The sequence below is a fragment of the Pectinophora gossypiella genome, chromosome 11 (assembly GCF_024362695.1).
Source record: "Pectinophora gossypiella chromosome 11, ilPecGoss1.1, whole genome shotgun sequence".
Classification (NCBI taxonomy): domain Eukaryota; kingdom Metazoa; phylum Arthropoda; class Insecta; order Lepidoptera; family Gelechiidae; genus Pectinophora; species Pectinophora gossypiella.
In genome coordinates this window covers 12,898,714-12,920,232 of record NC_065414.1, presented here as the reverse complement: position 1 = coordinate 12,920,232, position 21,519 = coordinate 12,898,714, and the positions used below count along the sequence as shown (strand labels likewise).

The following is a 21,519-nucleotide window of genomic DNA, read 5'->3' as shown; positions in this document are numbered from 1 at the left end:
TATAAATACAGAACAAAAATGCTATGATGTATTCTCAACAATAATGTTTTTCTTTGACCAGCAATTTTGACGCTTACAATAATGTTATATAATATATTTTACCTGGCTTCGCATATATGGACACAGAACAGTGCAGCTTGTTCGCAGTGCTTTGCTTGAAATTTCGATAGATGGCGCTACCTAACTCAAATGTTATCTTCATTTTAATTTAATGCAATCAACAAGTATTCATATCACTGTACCTAAAACAAAATCATTTAATGAATTAGATGTAATAATATTAATATGTCTATTAAAATTAATAGCTTATTTTTAGAGACCTTTAGTATTTTGTGCATATTCGTAGCCAGTCCGCTACGAGCAGTCGTAGCGTTGCTACGAGTCTACGGAGCCCCTACGCAATTTTCGTACGGCAAATAAACAATGCATTCACACCGGCTTCACAAAAATACATGTAAATACATGCAATGTTATCAGCTTCTGTGTTTATTTAATTCAGTGGCATTATAAAGGTTGTAAATAAGTGTTTGAAGGTAAATAATAAGGCGTTAAAGTGACAAGCATATTATATGTGGGATTTGTAAGCGTCGAATAAAAACCGTATAATGTGTCACATGTCAAGGTAAGTCTGAGTAAGCTTTTATTTCTTTTTATTTATAGGTGTTAAAGGTAAAAAGTAATGCTCCATTCATTAATTTGCGTTATCAAGTAAATATCACAAAAGAAAGATGAAATTTGAAAATATTTTTTATATTATTATTTATTATATTATTTACTCTTTTACATAGACGTTATATTACGCAAAACTTTAGTCGGTAATGTATATTTATTTCTTTTATAAAAAAATATATATTTCTTAAATATTCAAAAGATGGCGTACGCAGCTGCATCATAATTATAAGTAACGCAATTTCCATAATTATTACAACTTTTATTAGTACCACGAGTATCAGAACTAAGTTATTAATGACTTATAGTCAGAAATCTGTCCAACAGCGCATTGACAACAATATTCTAGCAAGTCACTGTGGGGCTGTGTGTTACCTAAGCTTCGCTTTGCTCAGCTTACTTGGCAAACGGGAAGCGCTTGTTCGAACCCCGTAATCGAATTGGTGCAAGTCCGGTGTGATTATTTTATAAGACGGCGAAATTGCATACACTTATTATTATTTAATAATAACAGTAAGTACAATCATCATCATCATCATCAGCCCATTAACGTCCCACTGCTGGGGCACGGGCCTTCCCTATGGATGCATAGGGAGATCGGGCCTTAAACCATTACTCGGGCCCAGTGCGGTTTGATGGTTATTAACGACTGCTAATGCAGCCGGGACTAACGGCTTAACGTGCCTTCCGAAGCACGAAGGAGATGAAAACTTTTTTTTGTAAGTACAATAAGTTTATGTAAGTGTACAGTAAGTACAATAAGTAAGTATTCATAGATGCAACGCAATGACGCGGACGGCCCGATCATCTGCGGTGGTGTCCAGAATAAGAGGACCTCGCCCAGCATAAGTCGCGGCGTGAGCCACGACGCTGGTATTCTGCGAGACCTTCCGAGTTAGGCCATTATACTATACTGGGTGTTAGTGACATCGTAACGAATACTGAGGGGGTTGATTCAGACCATGATTCTGAGTTAAAATCAAGTGGAATTTTCCGTCGCAAAATTCATGATTTTTTTTTAGTTTTTTTTTAAATATTTTCAATTCTATACTTTTGCGATGGAAAATTCCACTTGATATTAACTCAGAATAATCAGATGAATCATCCCTCTCAGTATTCGTTACGATGACACTTACACCCCGTACAAGTACATACGGTAGCCATATAAGTAGGTATGGGTGTTAGTGACACCGTAACGAATACTGAGGGGGATGGTTCAGACCATGATTCTGAGTTGATATCAAGTGGAATTTCGTGTCAAAAAATTCATGAAAATTTTTCTTTTCTTTTTAATTATTTTCCAATCCATACTTTTGCGACGGAAATTTCTACTTGATATCAACTCAGAATCATGGCCTGAACCACCCCTCAAAGTTTTCGTTACGATGTCACTAACACCCTGTATATATAATGTATAAGTACGTATTTAAAATACGGTTTTAGGAACGCGTTTTTAGAATAAATCATTAGCTACTGAGAGTCTATTTGTTTATATAATTGACATACAATTATAGTCAGAAATTTATAAAATAAATATCATTATGGACCCTGGACCACATAGCAAAAGGAGGAGAAAGGAGAGCGTAGTCCTAACTTAGCGCAAAATAAGTACATTAAATAAGTAAGTAGTAAATATTCCATGTTGAATTGAATAAATAAATAAATAATAAATAAACTATTGGTAACAAAAAAAAGATTAGATAGGTGGTTATATATATGATCAAAAAATATAACCTACACAAGTTAGCTATATTTTTTGATCATTAGTCATTTAAGGGCTCTTCAATAATGTAGTAGGTTTTATTTGAATTAGTTGCTTTGTGAAGGATTTCTCATTACTATAATAACTATTTGTAGTATTGATTGGTACAATGATAGGTTCTTATATAATTGATGACGTATTATAATGACCTGGTAGTCGCAAGATGGACGGACATGTACAATGAACCTTATTAAGATATACAATAAAAAAAAATGTTAGTACTTACTTACTAAAGAGGCTATGTACAATAAATACCTTAACCATAGAATAAGGAATAATACTACGTATAGAACGGCAACTCTCCGCCCCCCACCAGCGGATGAGCTAGGTTTACCTCGACTCCCCTCGAACGTAGTTTAGACTTGAATCGTGAATGCTGCGCGCGGACCGTTGTTTTTATTTTTTATCAATTTAGTTTATGTGTTCGAGTTTTGAAATCGGACGCTGATGTTCCTTCGTCTGATTCGAGTATTTGATCTCGTAATAATTGCCCCAGCTGGAGACGCCTGCGCGGCGCCTATATTAATATTGGTGATTGTTCACCAAAACATGCTAATAATTTGCAATAAAATTTAACGTAGGCTAAGTGTAAAAAATATTTAAATGCAATTAATTAGGTCAGTGATATTAAGTCAAGTGTAAAGCTTATTTATTCATATTTTGAACCTTCATTGTGAATATTAACTGATTATTATAAAAGCATCTTTCGTAAGTAGTACTACCTACCTAAGTAAGTAGTAGCGGTTAAATAAGGTATTGTAATTGGCAGCCCTCTGACGTCACACACACAGTTGCACATGTTGATAATGTCGACGTGTGGTGTCTGTGTAAAACGAGGTTGTTTGTATGAAGTGTCCGGGGTATGCCTTAACCTAACCTTGATATTGTGACAAATTGGCGCACAGTCGATAGATGCTATTGAAAATGTCTCCGCGACATTACGCACATCTCTAGGACGGATCATGTTAGGAACACCGAGGTACTACGATGAGTTAATGTCTGCGGAATTGAAGTCTATCTGATGCGTCGTCAGCTGCGGTGGTGTGGGTACCTGTTTCAAATGTCTGACTAGATAGTGGCAAAGAGCATTTTTATTCTGAACTCCAAAATGGTAAATGGAAACGCGGTGGCCAGTTCCTCAGATACAAGGATGTTCAGACAGAACATAATAATATGAAGCCTTCTTGCTAGAGCCTGTTGCGAGTAACCATCTACACTGTATCCATCACTGTCGAACAATTCAACATGTAAAGCTGTGACTTATAAAGATAACGTTCTTTTTCGTTTCCTACAAACTTCGGGACTCCAAGCTTCATCGGCAGATAAAAAGTTGGTAACTCAGTAAAGACTTTCCAAAACAAACAAAGTAAAAGCTCTTAACAAAGAGGGATGATGAGAACTCAATTAGAACTCTTGAACGAACTCACGAACTCAACATATCCTACTTAAGTGTCATTTTTCCTTACACTTCACCGCTTGTACGCGACGTCTGCGTGACGAGCTCGATCTGTTTTTAGGGTTCTGTATTTCAAGAGGAAAGATGGAATCCTTATTCGCTTCTACGCTGAGCTGAAACATGAAGGACCATAAGGGCAATGGGTTGATTACCATATTATTTATTTGATTAGTTCATCATGTCCATCTTAGGACTGTGTATCAAAAGTTAATATATTTTTTTCATTTTTGTGCAAAGCATTGCAATAATTACATTAAATAAAGTGTAATTAAATGAATTACATACTTCAACAGGTTTCGGTTTAAAGTTCTAACTAATATTGATTTGGCCTTATTGTCTGTCTGGCACCAATTAGTAAAATAACCAGTGAAATAATTAAAAGAACACACTGTCAGACCCACACCCACGCATTACCTTGGTGGTGCGTGGCATAAGTTTCTAAGAAATAGTTTTAGGTACTATTTCCTCCATTATTGACGAATGAATCGTAAAAAAATACTATCGACTACTTTACCTTCAATAATAAATAACGTTGAATATTATATAAATGAGAATAATGTAAGTATAGTCTTGCAAGCTGCTTCAATTAGAGGGAAAATGTCATCGACCCACATCCCACACAAGGTGATTTGAGTTGTCTGTCACTAGCTTACAGTCTGCGCCTACGTTGCTTACCTCGTCGTCGGCAATGTGGGCAGATCGATAAGCAAGTACTTAATCAGAAGACCAGACAACTGGCTGTTTGTTCGTATCAAAAAATGGTTGCAACCATTTTAAGTCACTAAAATCATTATAATATTCAAACCTAAGTCCTAAACTGGATCATGATATATTATTGCGACAATTTTTTTCTGGCAGTTTTTGAATATGTTTTTCTTGTTTGTGATCCAAACATAATTTGTAATTGATTTGTTGAATATTGTTTATGCAAGAAATGTAAAAGTTATAAAGGCGCAATTGCCTTTATATAATTTTACTTTGACTAGATATAATTCTGTACCGTCGGTGAAAAGTAATACAAGTCCAAAATTGAAGTTTTGAGAAAATCGAGTTTAAAGTTAAAAATATTCTAGCTCGTGACTTATAAGGAATAATGGAACAGAAGTTAGATGTGTCGATAGGTGATGATAGAAGGTTTCTTTTCTAATATTTAGTTATATTTAGAACCTAAACAGAAATGGTAGAGGATCAAAATAAATTACATGTATCAGTTGACACCAACTTTTATACTGTGTAAATTGATACAAGTCTACATATACCTTTTTACACAGATAACTATACAAAAGTCATCGTTGATATATCATATTTTCAATTAATAATTTTACAGTCTTATTGTACATAAAACAAAATGTCTTGGAAGAAAGTTTATTTTATGAAGTTGTAGAAAGGCAAAATTTTATTTATTTTCTTTAAAAAGTAAAGAAACGTAACTTATATCAATTGACACAAACGATAAACTATAACGAATTTGTGTCAAGTGGTATAACTTGATTTATTTTTTCGGTTTTATTGTGTAAAATGATACATGTTTTTACGAATTTCTAGTAATAAATACATATAAAGATGGTACACGTATATATAGTGTAAGGTGGCGATAATAAAATATTTTGTTATGATTTTACTCTCAAAACTCATAAATAACCGGTCAAAACCACCACTGCTGCCCGCTACAAACACATTTTGTCCACCACACTACGCCCCTAATCAAAACCATTGTTGGTTCATCTTACAAATTCAATTATGATAATATTTCCACCCCTAACAAATAAAGGTAAGAGGAATCATATTAAGACTGGTCATAAGGAATGTTTCGGGCTAGCCTGGCAGCACGGCCTGGAGATAAAAGTGATGTACCTACGTACTTTTAAACCAAAATCACACAAACTGGTAAGTGTTACTTCATTCCTGCTGAAACTATTTAAAAGATTACAACTCATTCCACAATCAAAATCTCCTAAAGTATACATGTATCACGAAGAAAATGAGCAAAGCTTGCCCGGCGATCGAAGGGCGCATTTCCACAGAGGTTTTGATAATTCAATACTTCGAATTATCAAAATTCCCGGTCTAATGGCAACCGCAACATTGACAGAACCATAAACGGAGTCGAATCAATGTTGACGATAAGAATAGGTAGAGAAAATGAAGATCATTGATTCACCTTCAAACCTATAGGTTACACAGGGCTATCCTCAGGGTAGGTCTTATCACCTTTACCATGGTCTGTTATGGGTAAGCTAAATGAGTTCGTTTCCACAAAACTTTAGACGTAAGCACACGTTCCGCGTATCCTCGCGTATGGATCACTATTGTGAAGTGGGCAACTTCCCACTATATCATCATCATCCTCCTGCCTTTATCCCACTCTAGTTGGGGTCGGCACAACATGTATGGACAAATGTCCCATATCTAATGTTACTTTACTTTAATGGGCTCAGTTTTCCGCATAAACGCAAGTGGTCCATTATGCGTGCTTTTGTTGACTATGTAAGCCAACCAGCTCCTTTCAGAAGCTCAAATACCTCCTGGGATTTCTACAAACTTTGTGACCTGGTTTAATTAAGGGGTTGTGCCCGTGGTGTTGCCAATTATTTATTCTAATCTAATTTATCCTACAAGATCCCACTGCTGGGCAAAGGCCTCCCCTTCCTCTTTCCATTTTTCACGGTCCTGTGCGTAATTCTCTCTTATATAATCAAAATACAGAAAAAACAATTTAACGGTGGTGCACAGAGTTCAGAGTAGTTGTTCCCTTTATAAAGACGAGAAAGCTCGACCAATTATTTACACCATTCAACGCGTTTGAGAAACTGGTAATCTTCTCTTGAGAAGATGTGGCAGATCCCGATGCTGCCGATGCCAAGCTGGATCCCAGTGGGACCTTAAGCCCAAAAGTATGTACGATCATCTACTGCTGTGTAGGTTCAAAAATACCACTACCGGCGCTTGCATCAAAGATCTAACCAGCGTGTATTGAATGGCTTGCATATTAATTGGCGCTTGATAATATTTGGAGCTATTATTTCACGTCTACAACCTCCTTAGCAATGAAAGCAGCGTTCAATCTGCCACCGCTTAACCTGCATGTAATCAAGAAAACTATGTAAAACAGCTATGCTTCGAGCTAAGGGAAGGAGACTAATGACAGTTATGACAAATCTCAAATACCTCTTGACTAACCCTGCCATGGTGATATCGACGCCATGATCAGGACTCACAACTTATTGAGGTACTATTATTAAGTACTACAAGGCGGTTATAACAGAAAGAGAAAAAACACGGTTTGGTCTGAAGTACTAACGTAACCTATACCCATTCGCAATGCGGATCAGATATGGTTTGCTGTGGCTCTAGACAAAATGGCTTCCCATAGACAGGTTTATGCGGAGGTTACCCTAAGATACACACTGGTGGCGCATAGAATCGAACTTGTATGTATCATTATACACGACATGTTATTGATATCCAAGATCGTATTTTCTGAAATATTTTGATATATATTAATTTATATTACTTTTCACGAAAAAATAAATTTGGTGTTTGATGTTACAACTAAAATTATATCATTAAACACGGACCGTGAGAATTCAAGCATGGCGTGTATTTTAATATATCTTGAGTTGCATTTACTTACACCAAAATATTTAATGAAAATCTTCATTTCACTTTGATGCAAGTTAAGATGAATTATGTTACACGTGTTATAACAGCATGAATCCTTCACAAACAGTACTTATATCACTTTACACAAAAATTATCTCCGTATTTATAATAGCTACAGTTACGAGAATTAGACAGAAAGAAAGAGAATTTTTCGAACATGAAGTGTGTGCTAATAACTCAAAAGTGATACAACTCGAGTTGTATTACTTTTCACCGACGGTACAGAATTTTACTTTGATCTTATATTGACTTCGTCGTTCGTTGCGTTGCTTATCAATTGCTACCGTAATTAGGGCTTCTCTGTGCTTATCATCAGACATAGTCGAGCCAATACTTGGTCATTTTAGGAAAAATATACTAACTCGCAAAATGACTACCGGAGTGGTTAGCGTTTTCCCTCACTCTTTTAGACGATTCATTCTCTCAAATATAAAAAAGTCTTGTAAGAAGAGCGTTAATTTGCTCGAGGTATATGACAGCGAATTTAGAAATAGGACCATTTGCAACCTACGGGCTGATTTCGGAAAGAAAACAATAATTTGAGGTAACAAATCATTGGTCCTTCTAGGTATTACCGGCATCTACTTTTTTTTGACGAATTTATGTTACTATAGTAACCTCATTGTTTGGACGTTCTAATAAGAAGTTTTGTCAATATTGACGTTTCATGATTATAATTATTATATTACTTTTTCTACTCCTCTACTTTAATCTGGCATTTAAATAACCAAAAAGTCTAATATAAGTACATACATAATTAAACTCTTTGAAAAAGTGTACGCTCTATGGCCTATAAAAGCATTGTTTACAAAGTGTAACTGTACTATAATGTCGCCAAAAAAGCATTGTTGTTGTTTTTTTTTTTTGACCTGGAAACTGGCACCTTTACTTTGTTTGGTGCCATAGATATACTATAAAAAAAGTATACATTTGCCGCCATTTTCCCGCGCGTTGGAAAATAAATTGGAAAATTTTTGTGTTTCGTTTCAAAACACTAAAAAGTATAAAATAAAAAGGAAAAATGACGTCGTCGTAGAAAAAGTATTGTATGCAACGTTGTATAACTAGGTCAAAAAATGCTCGTGGCGTCTCTTATTGCAACTCACGCCACTCGCATTTTTTGACCCTTCTTATACAACTGTTGCATAAAATACTATTATTGTCTATGACGTCACCGCGTGGTTTTTTTCTAGGAGGGCTTCCTAGAAAAAAAAACTTTTAGTATGTAATTCAATCATTCACTGGTCCAACTGCGTACAATTTAAAATGAATTCAAATACCCAGTTACGTAGGTACCATTTCATTTGTCCGTGTTAAAAAAAATAATGATTGGATAAAAAATGTTGACTTAGGAGCGGCAAATGGATGGGAAGGCCTTTTTGTATTTTTCATTGGTTGAAATTAGAGGTTTTCACGAAGAGCCCTTCTTAGGTAATTACTCTATTGGGTCGAATGAAAGGGTCTGGCCCTTTCAGGCCCTTAGGTTTCCCTTCTCGAGTGCGGGTATAATTTTGCTTTACTGACCTGTACGTTTTCGAGTGGGTAATCAGGTTTCTGTATCTATGAATCTTGTGTAAATAAAAGTCTGGAATATTGGAGTTTTGTGCAATAATCCACACCTCTAACGGCCTCCGTGGTCCGGTAGTTGAGCCTTGGGCTTATAATCCGGAGGTCCTGCGAATTCTGGATTTCTTTCAATTAATTTCGATCCGGGTAAAAATGTAGACCTTTTATTTGGATTCAAACTAGCTTGTCCATTACGATGTTTTGTTAATAAACAACATGTCCGATTGATTGTGATTTTACAAAAAGGAACACGTGGTTTTCGCTATTTAGCGACGATATTTTTTTTATATTTACAACGGCCTTCTACTTAAGTGACCACGTAGAACTTGCCGGCTAAAAAGTGTAGGTAGTTATCAGCTACCTATACAGTTCATCATACAAAATCGTATGCGTTTCGAGTAGCGATTTTACTTTGTGAAAACTTCGATGCCGCGTTCTAAAATACTACTAGCGCCATCTTTTGAAAAGCTTGGGAATCTGTAAGGGTTTTCCTTTAAAATTATCGTTTAGCCAGTGCTCAGGAGTACTTACATAAAATGTAAATAAAAAATAAATCTAAAAACAATTTTACGTCTAATTTTGCCAGAGAAGTCTTGAATATTTTGGTGCAGTAATTTATTATCCCAAGCTTCCTTTATGTCTTACTGTCTAGTTTAAAGATGAAGTTCATCGTTTTTGTTTCTCCAAAACTGCCCAAACAAGCATCGACCTCGTATAACGGAGTGTGCTCAGGAATTCCACGACCTGATTCCACTTGCACCTTTCCACCATCGGACAACACGGCGCGGGGAGGGATTCCATGCATATGTGGTCGAAATTCCTCCTCTTCGAACCGCCAGATTCGCTTCCTCCTTCATTATGCGAACTGCTGTTTTCTCCCTGCGTCAATGTTCCTATTAATATATTGGACATATATAATTTGGGGATTTTAAGGCAAGAGTGAAGAGGTAATATTTGAGTTTGCGTGCTCCATCTTTGGCCATATCGCTGCTCTAGACAGGCTGGATCGTGGTCAAACGCACTCAAATCTTTTAATAATAATAAGAAAAAAAAACAAATCGACAACGTATTGTCACAAGAGTCAGCGTGTAACTATACTGGACAACCGATATTGCACTTTATTTGAACATTCATACATCTTAATTTGAGGAAATTAACTTTTGTTATCTTCATAACTTAATGTTTACGTACAACACAGTTCAGACGTCTTCTTAAAAAAACTCCTTAGCGATTGTGAGTCTATGTGTTTTAGTATGTCAGTGCTAACAAGTTATATTTTCCCCAAAACTTCCACGTTCTGTACTTGGCTGTTAAAAACGAAGATGAAAATCTTAAAGCCGATAAACTCTTTCCCAAAAAAGAGAATCTAGCAGACATATTTTGAAATGTGAAAATATATTCTCTCTGTCAACGGTTGAACCGCAGATCGCGGTTGCAACCGAATTGCATGCGGTCAGGCCCTGTCACACTTCGACGAATGCATTTATATTGCAAGTGAGATAGTATGGAAATGTCTCTTTTGTTTTTTCTTTTAAGGCAGAAATAGACGATATTATTTGAAATGTTGCCCTTTATCGACAAAATGTTCTGGGGGGGTTAGTCAAGTTGCAAGCGATCTCCAAAAACAACAGTGACAGTGATAAAAGTATATCGTCACTGGAAAGGCAAAATTACGTAAGCGCCAAAATAGGTATTTTGGGTTTTTTATATATTCGGAATCAGTGTTTCATTCTGCGTCGATCTGTCTGGGTAGCATTGCGATACGAGCACTTTTTTGGCGCTTACGTAAATTTAAAAATAGTTGACTTTTTTCAATTCCAGTTTCTTAAACGACAAGATTTTGGTGTTTTTTTCGTGACTGGTGTATAAGTAATATTGTGTTCCTATATAATAACTACATATTAACTTTAAGTAAATTTGGCATTCTATAGTTTGAAAAGTATCATTTTATTAGTAATTTTGGACTACTGAAAATAAAAAATAGACTATGTATAAGTCATTTTTATTTACAGCTTTTAAAATAAGTAAGGCGTATAAGAAAAAAATGTCTTAGTATGTTTATGCAGTGAATGGCGAATAAGTAATTTTGACTTACAGTATTTAGAATAAGTAAGGCGTGTACGTAAATTTGCCTTCGCATTTTTATGCTGTTATTAAGAAAGTTTGTGGGCTAGCAGTAAGTTTCCCAGGAAGTTATTTTTTAACAATAGATCTAAAAGTAAAACTATTTTAGAATTGATTTTATAATTTATTAGCGACCCGGCTTCGCTCGGATGCAATGCTGAGGAAAAATGAAATTATTTACGACATCACATTAAAATCCTCAAAAATAACAGTATTTCTACACTATTTATTGGATGTTATTATACATACCTATAAACTTTCCTCTTGAATCACTCTATCTACTAAAGAAAATTGCATCAAAATCCGTTGCGCAATTTTAAAGATTTAAGCGTACATAGGGATATAGGGACAGAAAAAGCGACTTTGTTATACTTTTTAAGTTCAGTCGTTTGCATATTTAGCGCCAATTTTGAATTGAGAACTTAAAATTCAAATTTGTTGGAATTTCGAATATCAAAACAATTGAAAGCATTAGGATTAATGCAATTGTTTAGTCACAGCGTTGGTTTGAATCTGTCAGGTCACGTCAGAAAATGAATCTTACAAAGAAAAATTTTCTATAACTTTCGAAGAGGCCTACTGCGACTTCAGTGTTTCAAACAGTTAAAATCTCTATTCCACGATGAAGTGCCATGTCTGCGAACCATCGAACGCTGGTATTTAGAATTCGAGCGTGGACATCCGCCTTCACTGAAGATAATATCGTTGCTGTGAGACAACTAATCCTCAAAAATCGTCATGTGACATTTTATTTTATTTTTTATTTTATTTTATTTTATTAGGCACACCAACAGTTACTACAATAATACATGTATAAATTACATTTCAAAAGACTTAAAACTAATTGCGTAACTAATTACAGGTGAGCACCGCATGCAATAGAAAAGAATATAATAATATAATGTTTGGTAGAATATAACAAACATCGTTTGTCACTCCTCAAACATTAAAAAAAAAAAATAATAATAATAAAAATAACAAACAAACAAAAAGTTAAAAAAAAAAGTTAGACAAAAAAAAGTTAGATGAACGCCCAGCTGTATAGTTAAATATATAATATAGTAAAATAGAATTACCAATTAAGAGTATACTCTCTCTACTATGCTACTATACCCCCGATCTAAGAAATTTTATAACTTTGGTTCTGAAACCCGGCAGCGTATCAGCGAAAATATCAACATGTTTGGAACAGTCATTATAAAGCTTAGACATACGAGCTACGGGGGAGTTGGAACCCAGTACTGTTCTGCGACGCGGTGGATGAAAAATCATTACACGATATCTTGGAAGTCTAAATGGGATCTTAAAATTTATACTACCAAGTAATTGTGGGCAGTCAACCATGCTATGGATAATCTTGTACAAGAAAACCATATCCAATACTTCTCTTCGCTTTGAGAGGGAATTAATTTTAAAGTGTTCAAGTCTTTTATCATATGATTTAATTTTTTTTGAAATTCCAGCAGAGAAAGATAAATGCCACAAGAAACGTTTTTGGATACGTTCGAGATGCAATGAGTTGACCGCATAATGGGGTCGCCACACCACACTCCCATACTCAAGTATACTTCTAACCAGGCTATTGTACAAAAGTATTTTTACACGAACATTACGAAAAATTTTACCATTCCTTAAAACAAAACCAAGCATCCTGGACGCTTTGTTAACTGTTGATTCAATATGCGGAACAAAAGTAAGTTTTTTGTCAATTAGCACACCCAGGTCCTTTATACACTCTACCTCACTTAAAATGGTCCCTTCTAGCAAATAAGCTGATCGAAATAAATTTATTCTACGTGTGAATTTAATAAATAAACATTTATTAGCATTAAGATACATGCTATTCGACTTGCACCATAAATTTAATCTATTCAAATCACTTTGTAGTAGATTAACATCAGATAATGAATTAATTCTTTTAACTAATTTAAGATCGTCGGCATACAAAAATGGCATTGAGAATTGAAATATATCTGGAATATCGTTTATAAATATGTTAAAAAGGATAGGACCAAGATGGGAACCTTGGGGGACGCCGGAGGTAATTTTACATGTATTAGAGGCAAATCCGTTCACTACTACGTAGAAATTTCTATTGCTTAGGTAAGATTTAAGCCAGTGCAACATAGAACCACTAAATCCGTACTTCGCCAACTTATCAACAAGAATACTATGCGAAACTTTATCGAAAGCCTTGCTGAAGTCGGTATAAATGACGTCAACATCAGCATTTGAGTCCATATGACCAATAACTGTCTCTACGAAAGACGCTAAATTAGTACAAGTTGATCGACCTCTAGTGAAACCATGCTGGTGATCAGACAGATGCTGTTTAAAGTAATTTTGAATATGTGGACAAACAAGAGCTTCCAGTACTTTAGCAAAAGCCGATAAAATTGAGATCGGTCTGTAATTTCCGACTAGTCCGTCATCCCCAGATTTATAGATCGGTACAACTTTTGCCATTTTCCATGCAGTTGGGAAGATACCAGAGCTTAGCGAAGAATTATAAATTAAAATTAACGGCACAGCTAGTGTGTCAGCACAATTTGATATAAATAATGGAGGAATTCCATCTGGCCCAGCACCCTTGGATTTATCTAAGGACTTAAAGCGCTTTTTAACTTCAGATTCTCCAATACAGAGATTTGTGAAACAATCAGCACTATTTATTGCATCAACACTAGGGCTGTTGTGAGAGTCATTATTAATTACTGAGTTGACATCTTCATATACCGAACTGAAGTGGCCAGCGAACAAGTTGCAGATTCCGTCACCATCAGAACAACACGTATTGCCATCACTCATTGTAACAGGATAATTACTCTTACCTCCCCTCTTTTGCTTAATAAAAGACCAGAAATATTTGCAATTTTTTGTAATGTTACTTTCTAAACATCTAACATAGTCATTATAATTTAAAAGAGCAACTCTTTCACTTCTCGAACGTAGAAGGTTGAACTCAAGTGCATCTCTCGGATTGCCGTATTTCTTTAATCGCCTGCGGACCTTTTCCTTTTCGGCGAGAATCCTAATGAGTGCTCTGCTGTACCAGAAAGGGTAATGTTTGTTTTTAGGTTTGGTCATTGGAACAAAATTTTGAATAGTTTCATTAATAGAAGTGTAAAATCTTGAGAGCATTTCATTGACGTCTTTAGCTGTTGCGAATAAATTTGACCAATCATAATTCTCCAAAGATTTATTTATTAAAAAATAATCTGCTTTACAAAAGTTAAGGCGGGGGTGGTCATTATAATTAAGCTGCTCCTTGCCCTCCAACGGAAGAACTATATGAAGGGGGGGATGTAGAGGATGTACCCTGCTTAAAATGTCGATGGATTTAGTGACTACACAGGAGGGTACATCCGTCAATACAAGGTCCAAGAACCTACCGCTGTCATTTTCTATAAAATTATATTGTTTTAAGTGGTTCAAATTAATAAAATTGAGTAATGACTGTTCCAAAGCTGTTACATCAGGAACTGTCCCTGTCTGGTATAGAACAGGCCATATGATTTTTCTCAAGTTAAAGTCACCAAGAATACATACGGGAGAATCCCATTTATCAAAGAACATATTACATTTTTCAAAAAAATCTTTTAGTGTAGTTTTTGAGACAGGGGGTCTAATGTACACGGCACAAATAGCAAGCTGTTTTATGCTATTGGAATTTGGTGCCTCTAAGTCAATCGCTATCCAAAGATCTTCAGTTAAATTGTTTTCTGAAATAATTCGCTTGGAATGGTACTTATTAGACACTGCTATCATAACGCCACCACCATCATCCATGTCACTGTGCACAGTAGTCTCCCTATCACGTCTATAGACAGTATAATTATCGTTAAATAACTCTGAATCATAGTAGTCACTACACAGCCAAGTTTCAGTAATAACAATTATATCAAAGTTCGAACAGCAGACATTACGGTAGAAAGAGTGCGTTTTAGTTTTCATACCACTAGCGTTCTGGTAATAAATGTTTAGAGACGCGAATTTGAAAATATAAAATTCCACTGCACAAACTGTTACAAAGTAATGAAATAAAAATAATTTTACTACTCAAGTTTATCTAAAGTATGCTTATCCTTGATAAGTATATAGTTCGACGTTTCATTTTTGCGCATGAAGATCCTTCCATTCTTAATCCATAGATATTGGTAATTCTTCGCCTTTTTAACTTGACGGGCTGCCGCATGTAATTGTTTATTTGCAGCGGAGAGATGTTCAGTAACGTATATTGGATCTTTTGAGGCACTGATTTCCAAATGAGAGGCGTTTAGTTTTTCTTCGCCTTTTTTCGTTTTGTTAAACTTGATGACCGACGCTAAAAATTCATCACGAACCCTAGGGTTTGAAAACTGGACCACAATAGACCGCGGACGACCGGAGTCGGGGTCCAACTTCGCAATTCTGGTGCAGTGAGAAATGTTTTGGCCAGAAACAGGACAGTTTACTACTTCCCCTAGTTTAGTTATAATGGACAACAAATTCTCATTTTTCTTTTCTGGGACACACTGAATTTCAGCATTGTTAGAACGGGCGTGTTGTTCCATTTGATTAAAACGTGACCTCAAATCATCCACTGCCACTTTTAAAGAACGATTTTCTGACTCAAGTATTCTCATCTTCTCTTTTGCGCTTTCTTGTTCCTTTAGAATATCATCATATTGACTGCTCATATGGTCAACAGCTTTGGTTAGTTCCTGAACGTCATCCTTTATGGATTTAAGTTCCGTGTTCAAAGTATCCCTTAGAGTATTGTTGAATTGTTTCATAAACCCATTCATTACCTTTCCAATAACCTCTTGTACTATGTCCCGAACTTGTCCCGAGGTAACCGGTCCGTCCGATGCTACCGCTGAGTCGGTATTTGGGCTAGGAGAGCCAAACGCTGGTCTCTTAGCAGCTCTCATGGTAACATGTGGGGATTGTTGGACATCCGGGGTCGTGACGTCATCGGTTTCCTCCTGGGCAGATACTGTTGGCGGTGTCCGATTAAGAGGCATATTCGTTATTCACCAGTTATAACAAAAGAAATAGGTAATATAATAACTTATAAAATTATAATGGTAGGAGTCCAAACTAATGCCACCCTATTGTTATTGATTCAAGCTGCACATTATAAGGGCCGTGAGAAAAAGGTCTTAAGCGCCGTGGAGAATACGGCGCTTACGCGTTTCGATTAAGCACTTGCACTGACGAGTTATTGACGGTATTTTTCACTGCATTCCAATGGAATTTTGTATAGAAAGTCGATTTATACGTAGAATTACGTTTAAACCCAAATGTCACTGTATTTTCACTGATATAACCGTCCAATAAACAAAGATTTTTGATGAAAAGCACACTATAAACACTAAAATTTTATTTTATTTAACGGAGCAAGAAACAACGATGTTTACTCGGAGAGGTAGGTAAGGTCGATTAAGGACATACCGAGAATAGAGGCGTTATTAGGCATTTCAGGGACAACCATTTAAACGATATTGCATGAGGCACTTGGTGTGAGAAAACTAGTTTGCCGTTGCATCCCGCATTTTCTGACGATCATAAGGTAGCCCGCGTCAGATGGTGTAAGAAAACTCTTCAGAGGTTCAACCGAGGAGAGTCAAATCACGTGTACGACATCGTCAGTGGTGACGAATCTTTGATTTATGCTATTATCCTGATTCCAAACAACAATCCACAGTTTGGGTCTTCCAAAACGAGTCAAAGCCGACTAAAGTTGTTCGCTCTCGAAGCACTTCAAAGAAGATGGTGGCTACCTTCTTGGAGAAAATCGGTCATGTTGCGACAATTGCACTTGAAGATCGTAGGACGGTTAATTCGGATTGGTATACCACAAGTCATCGCCGAACTTCGAAAATATAACCCAAAGCGACGCATGATGATGCGCAGGAGTGCAGGATGCTGCACCATGACAACGCAAGCTCACACACCGCTCGTCAAACGATTATTTGAAGCAGGAAAACGTAGAAATTCTTGACCATCCTCCATACAGTCCTGACCTAAGCTCCAATGATTTCTTTACATTTCCAAAAATTAAAAAAGAAACTCTTCGCGGTCAAAGGTTCCAGTGCGGTGAAGAAGCGGCCAACGCTTTCAAGTCAGCCATTTTGAACACCTCTACTTTGGAGTGGAATAAATGTTAAATAATACCTGGTTCGAGCGAATGGAAAAGTGTATTAAACTTCGTGGTAAATACTCTTAAAAACCATAAGGGGAATTATTGAGGAATTAGAAATTATTGAGGAATTAAAAAGACTTGACCCTTCCAGAGACTTGACTCGACTTAGAGCCACGTATGCTTGTCCTAATTCAAACAATTTTGAGCCCAAATATACTACTGCATGGTCGACTGTGCTGCCCTGCATATGTTATGTTATGTTACTGGGCTCTGTTTTCCGCATTTAGACTCTAAGGTGGCCCATTATGCGTGTAATTGTTGACTACATAAGCCAACCTATCTCCTTCCAGAAGCTCAGAAGCCTCCTGGGGATTTCACAGGCTTCGCGGAGCGACCCCACCCAGCGATCCACTGTGCTGCCCTGCATATTATGGACGGTGGATGCCAATGACAAAATTAAGGGCAACATCCTTCTTTCAGTCATTTTGTAATATCGTCCATCTTGGATTTGAAATTTTGACATAATGACAGTATTCTACTAGTGTAGTCCTATCTTTGATACCCATATTGAGGGGGTTGTGGAAAAATATGTACCTAGTCCGCTATTTTGGAACGGCGGCCATCTTGGATTTTAAATTTTGACATAATCACAGTATTCTACTTGTGTAGCTATTTCATTTGATACCCATATTGAGGGGGTTTGGAAAAATATGTAATCCCCCATTATGTACCGGCTGCCATCTTAGATTTATAATGTTATTGATTTTATTATATTGTATTGACATCGGAATTAAAGGTGCGTACCAAATTTCAGATCAATCTGACAACAGGAAGGTACTTAAATTGCAATGTCTAATTTTGATACAAATATACCGTACGGGTTTAGCTAAATAAAACCGTTTAACCCTTTCACGGACAGAAACCATGGGTCATTGGTGGTTCATAATAGGTAGTATGGCACCTTGGAATCGGAACGTCCGTATACGTTCTGTCTTTGAAAGTGTTAAAAAGAAACTTTTACAAACAGATAACGGGTTGTACGCTATTATTTATATTTTATGAAACTTTATTTCTGGCACTTCGGTATTTTAATAGCCATTTTTATAAATCAATTGAAGTAATAAGTAGTTTAAGGAGGTATTAAGAATAATTATTTGTCTCTTACATCTTTTTACCCATGTAAGATATTACAAAAACTTACTTTAAAGAATTTTTGGTGAACTGACATAATCAATCGATCACTTTTTAGGAAATTTTTACATAATGAGAGCAGATGTGTAAAAGTCGTTACAGTAACTTTTACTCCGCTAACATTACAGTATTATTATATTTAAAGAAATATTGTCGTTCTCGTATGCATTGTCGTAAGAGCTGTAAGTAATTTTGCTTCCAAATAATATTTTAACCAGATGGCGGTTAAGTAAATTTGCTTTACTGTAAACTGAAGTCATTTTTACGTAAGCGCCACTATATCCTAAAATAGCAATCCAACAGTTATGATATGTATTGCTGGACATAGAAAATTAAAAAACAATGTAACCTTACATTGACATCATCTAAATTGGATAATTGGGTAAAAAGTTATGATGAAAAAACGAAAAAATGAAACTTTAAACGGCTTTTTCTCGAAATGGCCTTTTGGCGCTTACGTAATTTTGCCTTTCCAGTGACGATATTATAGCATGCCCCAATATGGTAGACAGAGGTACCATCCACCGAAAGATGATCTAAGTACCCACATCTCACTGAGCTTTCTGCTCTTGTGACCTTATGTCAATCATAATATACATTTTGATCACATTGCAACTCGGCTAACTTCCTGTTGTAAATAAAATCTAAACAAAAATATTGTCATGTAGAGTGTGGCTAAGACGAGATCGTATCATATTGATTACAATGTCAAAAAGTTATCTGATCTTATGGCTTAGAATCTTGGCTCTAAGATTCTAACTCGCTTTGCTTGGCGGGGGCACTCCCGTGCCGTAAAAGCGACGTCGATGTGCTGGGAATCTGTCACGGTATAAATCGTCTTTAACTGTTTTCGCCGATTACAAAATGGCTGCGTCATTAGAGGTAAAGCTGTCTTCAATTGATGTATTTACTTCGAGCTCTGACCACCATGCGGGAGATAATAAGAGTATATTGTATGTATGGATGTAATAACAGTATTATGTAGAAGGACGTACATTGACCAAATTGGAGACGACCTTAGAAAAGGTTTAGTTTGATCTACTCCCAGTGTGCATGAATTAAACGACTGATGAATGTTGAGGAAGCAAGAGAAGTGTGTCAGGATCGAAGAAAATGGAATTCCATAGTCTCTGCTTTCCCCGGTGGGAAATAGGCGTGAGTTTGTGTATGTATGTATGTACGGAAATGAGCGTTAAATGAGTTCTAGTATCATGCCCCATTAACTTTAGTGCGTCAAGGTTCTAAAGTGGGTACAAGAAAGCGGGTCTGAATTTAAGAAAGTGATTAGGTAAACGGAAACTTTGTAAAAAAGGTTTTATTATGAGATTAGTGATTGTTTAGAACATAATATTAAATGAATCATCATCATCACCAGCCCATTAACGTCCCCACTGCTGGGGCACGGGCCTTCCCTATGGATGGATAGGGAGATCGGACCTTAAACCACCACGCAGGCCCAGTGCGGATTGGTGGTTATTAACGCCTGCTAATGCAGCCGGGACCAACGGCTTAACGCCTTCCGAAGTACGGAGGAGCTCGAGATGAAAACTTATTTTTTTGTGGTCACCCATCCTATGACCGGCCTTTGTTAAAGTTGCTTAACTTCAACAATCGCAGACAAAGCGCGTTTAACGCTGCGCCACCGAGCTCCTCAATGAATGCATGGGATTTACTGTCTGGGAACCGATATTAGGCAGCCAAATGACTGAATTGTGTAACAATATTTCTTGTTTTTTCTTAAAAACCTCGGTCCCTGTCTAGACAGACAGGGCCCTTTACCGAGGTTTTTCTTTCAGCTATCTTTCCTTGACTATTTAGGTTGTGAGAAGTTTGACGATTGTTTTGTAAAAAACTATTTTATCTTCTGCATTAAGGTATTTTTGAATTTGAATTCGTAGTACATATGAGCTAATCAAACGTCGCCTCGAGTTAATATCGACGCACAAGAGGATTGGCCAGTTAAATCAGGATTAACTTGTTGGAACTTTCACAGTGAGTTTGTAAGCCGCTGGGTTAGTGGGTAATCTACACTTCGATTGTGGCTTATACTGGTTTCATCTTAACTGAACTGGTTTTTTACAATTATACTTATACCAAAAGGCGCAGGTTTTTATATCAATTGTCTACTCTGGTAGAGTTATTCTTCCATCAAAGGAAAATATTTATTATTAGAGAACGCTTTAGCTACAGTACAATAACATATCATGTGGTTTATGAAGTGGATTACCAACCTAATCAACCCTGGTGCCAGGGTTATTATTGAGCCGCCAAAGGCCCCTGACATGACTCATGTAACGACTACTTACATTAGTAAGTAGTAACCGGGACCAACGGCTTAGCGTGCCTTCCGAAGCACGGATCATCTTATTTTCGGACAATCAGGTGACTAGCCTGTAACGTCCTAACCATACTAGAGATCACAAAGTAATTTTTGTGATATGTCCCCACCGGAATTCGAACCCGGGCCCTCTGGATCGTGAGCCCAACGCCCAACCACTGGACCACCGAGGCCTACGAATTGGTGCGGGGAAGAGTTACCGTTATTTGTGTAGTATTATTTCTTTATTCCATGAGTAAACAAACCATTGGCAATAGGTTTTCAATCTGATAAAATGCCACCGGTTTTGCTTAACGACTATAATTGACATGACTGTATTAATAGCTTGTACGTATGGTAAATCAAGTGTCCGGCTAAATAGTTAATACCATTTGCGGCAAACCTACAATAAGTCCCGTCGAAAAAAGTGTGTAGTATTAGGTTTTGTTACAAAAGGATTCTAAAACTAAATCTGCTCAAGGAATTAAGAATGTATCGAGGGTAAAATCTTTGTTAGTAATAAAATATTTTTATGGAGAATATCACAAAATGGATAAGCTGTTCTTACTTCCAATCTGGGGTTTAAAATTTCATCGCTTTTTCGTACATAAAACGTTCGTATTCGCATATAAAATTGTAATGAG

General features: G+C 36.4%; 1 protein-coding gene across 1 annotated transcript in view; it reads left to right on the top strand.

Annotated features, from left to right (window-relative positions):
• Positions 1 to 484: 484 nt before the first annotated feature.
• LOC126370576 (limbic system-associated membrane protein-like) overlaps positions 485 to 21,519 on the top strand; it is a 189,368-nt gene continuing 168,333 nt past the window's right edge. The window contains exon 1 of the mRNA XM_050015522.1: positions 485 to 622. The gene's annotated coding sequence lies outside the window, so the exon portion shown is untranslated. The remainder of the gene's footprint in view (positions 623 to 21,519) is intronic.